At 43.2% G+C, this 5,563-nt stretch overlaps 1 protein-coding gene across 8 annotated transcripts in view; it reads right to left on the reverse strand.

Moving 5' to 3' along the window:
- Nucleotides 1-5,441, reverse strand: part of rnf114 (ring finger protein 114) — a 32,379-nt gene extending 26,938 nt beyond the window's left edge. For 3 of the 8 annotated variants that reach the window (XM_072556561.1, XM_072556558.1, XM_072556560.1), the window contains exon 1: nt 5,288-5,379. The gene's annotated coding sequence lies outside the window, so the exon portion shown is untranslated. Of the gene's footprint in view, nt 1-5,283 lie in introns of all 8 variants that reach the window. The other 5 variants (XM_072556557.1, XM_072556555.1, XM_072556556.1 and 2 more) reach the window with 5 other exon arrangements.
- Nucleotides 5,442-5,563: the final 122 nt, after the last annotated feature.

Genomic DNA, 5,563 nt, shown 5'->3' on the forward strand with positions numbered 1-5,563 from the left:
TGTTCAGCAACACTCCCTAGGACCTTACCATTAAGTGTATAAGTCCTGCTAAGAATTTCTTTCCCAAAATGCAGCACCTCGCATTTATCTGAATTAAACTCCATCTGCCACTTCTCAGCCCATTGGCCCATCTGGTCCAGATCCTGTTGTAATCCGAGGTAACCCTCTTCGCTGTCCACTACATCTCCAATTCTGATGTCATCTGCAAACATACTAACTGTACCTCTTGTGCTTGCATCCAAATCATTTATGTAAATGACAAAAAGTAGAGGACCCAGCACCGATCCTCGTGGCACTCCACTGGTCACAGGCCTCTATTCTGAAAAACAACCCTCCAACCCTCTGTCTTCTACCTTTGAGCCAGTTCTGTATCCAAATGGCCAGTTCTCCCTTTATTCCATGAGATCTAAACTTGCTAATTAGTCTCCCATGGGGAACCTTGTCGAATGTCTTATAGTCCATATAGATCACATCTACCACTCTGCCCTCATCAATATTCTTTGTTACTTCTTCAAAAAATTCAATCAAGTTTGTGAGAAATGATTTCACATGCACAAAGCCATGTTCACTATCCCTAATCAGTCCTTGCCTTTCCAAATACATGTACATCCTGTCCCTCAGGATTCCCTCCAACAACTTGCCCACCACCGAGGTCAGGCTCACTGGTCTATAGTTCCCTGGCTTGTCTTTACTGCCCTTCTTAAACAGTGGCACCATGTTTGCCAACCTCCAGTCTTCCGGCACCTCACCTATGACTATCGATGATACAAATATCTCAGCAAGAGGCCCAGCAATCACTTCTCTAGCTTCCCACATAGTTCGCTGGTACACCTGATCAGGTCCTGGGGGTTTATCCACCTTTAACCATGTCAAGACATCCAGCACTTTCTCCTCTTTAATCTGGACATTTTGCAAGATGTCACCATCTATTTCCCTACTGACTATATCTTCCATATCCTTTTCCACAGTAAACACTGATGCAAAATATTCATTTAGTATCTCCCCCATTTTCTGTGGCTCCACACAAAGGCTGCCTTGCTGATCTTTGAGGGGCCCTATTCCCTCCCTAATTACCCTTTTGTCCTTAATATATTTGTAAAAACCCTTTGGATTCTCCTTAATTTTATTTGCCAAAGCTATCTCATGTCCCCTTTTTGCCCTCCTGATTTCCCTCTTAAGATACTCCTACTTCCTTTATACTCTTCCAAGGATTCACTCGATCTATCCTGTCTATACCTGACATATGCTTCCTTCTTTTTCTTAACCAAACCCTCAATTTCATATACAAAAGCAATCCTGACATCAGAAATTCATCCCAAGGAAGAAGAAACATATTAAAGGAGTGATGAGGGCAACCAACCATCGCTGACAAGTCAGGGACAGCATAAAAGCAAAAGAAATAGCATAAAATGTGGTGAAGATTAGCGTGAAGCCAGAGGATTGGGAAACCTTTAAAAACCAGCAGAGGATAACTAAAAAAGCAATAGTAGGGGAAGAGGATGAAATATGATAGTAAGCTAGCTAGTAATATAAAATAAGATCACAAAAGATCTAAAAGAAAAGAGAGGCAAGCATGGATACTGGACTGCTGGAAAATGAGCCTGGAGAAGTAGCAATGGGGAACAAAGAAATGATGATGGAACTGAATTGGTGATTTGTATTAGTTTTCACAGCAGAAGACACCAGCAACATACCAGAACTTCAAGAAACTCAGGGGGCAGAGGTGAGTGTAGTAGCTATCACAGAGGTGAAAGTACTTAGGTAGCTGAGAAGTTGAAAGGTAGATAAATCACCAAATGGACTACATCCCAGAGTTCTGAAGGGGAAAGCTGAGGAAGTTGTAACGGCATTGGTGATCATCTTTCTGGAATCAGAGAGGACTCCAGAGGACTGCGAAATGGCTAATGTAACACTCCTGTTTAAGAGGAGAAGGAGGCAGAAGACAGGAAACTATAAGCTGGTTAGCCTAATGTCAGTAGTTGGTAAGATTTTAGAGTCCATTGTTAAGGATGAGATTGCAGGGTATTTAGAAGTGCATGGCTTCATCAAGGAGAGGTCATGACAAATCTGTTAGAAGTAACAACCAAGTTACACAAAGGAGAGCCAGTGGACAGGATCTTTGACAAGGTGCCATACAGGAGGCTGCTAAATAAGATAAGAATAAAATAAGATAAGATAAGAACCCATGGTGATAGCGGCAAGGTACTGACATGGACAGAGGATTAGCTGACAGGCAGAAAATAGGGATAAAGGGGTCTTTTTCAGGATGGCAGTCATCAACTAGTGAAGTACTGCAGGGTTCTGTGTTGGGACTACAACTATTTACCTTATACATTAACAATTTGGACAAAGGAACTGAGGGCATTGTTGAAGATGGCCAAAGATAGGTAAGTGTTGAGGTAGCAGGGAAAATGCAGAAGGACTTGAACAGGTTAGGTGGGTAGACACAGATGTGGCAAAGTGTGAGATTGTACATTTTCTAAACTGGGAAAGGCTTCAGAAATCTGAAACTCTGAAGGACTTTGGACTCCTACATCAGGATCCTCTTAAGATTAATATACAGGTTCAGTTGACAGTTAAGAAACTAAATCCAAGGATAGAAAGGAATCACCTTGGAAATTAGAAACACTGGAAAGTGGTCAAAGGTATTTTAGTATTGAGCAGGGCATGTCAGACTTTGTAGATCATTTCATGACTCTGAGATAATAGAAGGTAGATACTCAAGTAATTCTGGGCAGAAGAGTCTGCAATCTAGAGCACTGAGATGGATGATTTCATGCTCAGAGTAAGTGGATTATTCTGGCAATGAGCAATGCATCCGAAGCCTTTGATTCTTTAAGAAAGATACTTGATGGTGGTTGGGGAAAATACAGATAGACTATTCATTCCAATTCATCGGGTCAAACACGGGTGCCAGAGACCTCTGGAAATGCTGGCATCCAACAATGTTGGAGAGGAACTTTGTTTAAAGGACACAATTTAGAATGTTAACTTTTAGATTCTGTCTAACCTTTTCCATCACTATTTTAAAACTAATAGAATTAGTCACTAGCCCCAAAGTGCTCCCTACTGACACCTGTCACTTGCCCTACCTTATTTCCCAAGAGTAGGTCAAGTTCTCCCCCTTTTCTCGTAGGTACATTCACATACTGAATCAGATAACGTTCTTGTACAAACTTGACAAATTCCACTCTATCTAAACCCTTAACACAATGGCAGTCCCAGTCTATGCTTGGAAAGTTAAAATCCCCTACCATTACCACCCTATTTTCATGCGATGTGCTGCATTTTGGGAAAGCAAATCTTAGCAGAACTTATACACTTAATGGTAAGGTCCTAGGGAGTGTTGCTGAACAAAGAGACTTTGGAGTGCAGGTTCACAGCTCCTTGAAAGTAGAATCACAGGTAGATAGGTAGCGAAGGCGGCGTTTGGTATGCTTCCCTTTATTGGTCAGAGCATCAAGTACAGGAGTTGGGATGTCATGTTGCGGCTGTACAGGATGTTGGTTAGGCCACTTTTGGAATATTGGGTGCAATTCTGGTCTCCTTCCTATCAGAAGGATGTTGTGAAACTTTAAAGATTCAGAAAAGATTTACAAGGATGTTGCCTGGGTTGGAGGATTTGAGCTATAGGGAGAGGCCGAATAAGCTGGGGCTGTTTTCCCTAGAGTGTTGAAGGCTGAGGGATTACCTCAGAGGTTTATAAAATCTTGGTGGGCATGGAAAGGATAAATAGGCAAGGGTTGGGATTGTTGTGGTTGTGTTCGCCGAGCTGGGAATTTGTGTCGCAGATGTTTCGTCCCCTGTCTAGGTGACATCCTCAGTGCTTGGGAGCCTCCTGTGAAGCGCTTCGGTGATGTTTCCTCCGGCATTTATTCTGATTTGTACCTGCCGCTTCCGGTTGTCAGTTCCAGCTGTCTGCTGCAGTGGCCAGTATATTGGGTCCAGGTCGATGTGCTTATTGATTGAATCTGTGGATGAGTGCCATGCCTCTAGGAATTCCCTGGCTGTTCTCTGTTTGGCTTGTCCTATAATAGTAGTGTTGTCCCAGTCGAACTCACGTTGCTTGTCATCGGAGTGTGTGGCTACTAAGGATGGCTGGTCATGTCGTTTCGTGGCTAGTTGGTGTTCATGGATGCGGACCGTTAGCTGTCTTCCTGTTTGTCCTATGTAGTGTTTTGTGCAGTCCTTGCATGGGATTTTGTACACTACATTGGTTTTGCTCATGCTGGGTATCGGGTCCTTAGTCCTGGTGAGTTGTTGTCTGAGAGTGACTGTTGGTTTGTGGGCTGTTATGAGTCCTAGTGGTCGCAGTAGTCTGGCTGTCAGTTCAGAAATGTTTTTGATGTATGGTAGTGTGGCTAGTCCTTTGGATTGTGGCATGTCCTCCTTCCATCGTCTTTCCCTTAGGCATCTGTTGATGAAATTGCGGGGGTATCCGTTTTTGGCGAATAAATTGTATAGGTGTATAGGAGTACCCGAGCTACAAATCTTCTCCCAAGGGTTGGGATTATCCAGAACTAGAGGGCATAGGTTTAGGGCAAGAAGGGAAAGATTTAAAAAGGTACCTAAGGGACAAGCTCTTTATGCAGAGAGTGGCACGTGAATGGCTGCCAGAGGAAGTGATAGAGGCTGGTACAATTACAGCATTTAAAAGGCATCTGTATGGTTATATAAACAGGAAGGGTTCAGAGGGATATGGACCAAATGCTGGCAAATGGGACTAGATTAATTTAGGATATCTGGTCAGCAGAGATGAGTTGGAGTGAAGGGTCTGTTTCCAGGCTGTACATCGCTATACCTCTAATATTCTTGCACAGGAAGGGGACGCAGAAGAATGGCCCCGATAAAGTGCACGTAAGAGCACGTGGGAAATACACAAACAGAAAGAAAATAATTAACGTTTCTATACTGTCTTTCATGATCTCAAGACATCTTAAACAAGGGTCATATCTGTGCCAATTAGTTCACATCATAAAATGGTAAAACTTTAACACCTGAATTAAGCAGCAATATTTAGTTATTAACACAAGTCGCTCAGATCATATAAAAGCATAAAGCACCATTGTGAACAATGAAGTATGTAAAGCTGGCCCTAATCTTTGCATCAAATAATGAGTGAAAAGGGATTGAAGAAATATTCATTATGTGCTAGCGAGAAACGCCGTATATTTGACTCACTGTCATAACTTTATATTTCCAGTCACTACTATAAAGGACAGCGTTCCCTCAAAGCAACCCACTTGTGACAAATAAACTCTCCAATAAATTAAAATTAAATACCTACTGAAGTCTTAATCAACTCTTCAAACCAAAATTAGAAACTGACCAAAAATTGAACGAAGGGCTTGTCAGTTGAGCGAAGGCCCACCTCCGCTTTCAGGTTAACGTCAGAGATGTGCGCAGGCGCCGGGTCCGAGCCGTATAGTGCGCAGGCGCCGAGTCCGAGCCGTATAGTGCGCAGGCGCCGGGTCCGAGCCGTATAATGCGCAGGCGCCGGGTCCGAGCCTCAACGGTCTCCGGAGCTCGCTGATCCGGAAACTGAAGAGAGCCAATCAGAGGG

This window comes from Chiloscyllium punctatum, chromosome 37 (assembly GCF_047496795.1).
Source record: "Chiloscyllium punctatum isolate Juve2018m chromosome 37, sChiPun1.3, whole genome shotgun sequence".
Classification (NCBI taxonomy): Eukaryota; Metazoa; Chordata; class Chondrichthyes; order Orectolobiformes; family Hemiscylliidae; genus Chiloscyllium; species Chiloscyllium punctatum.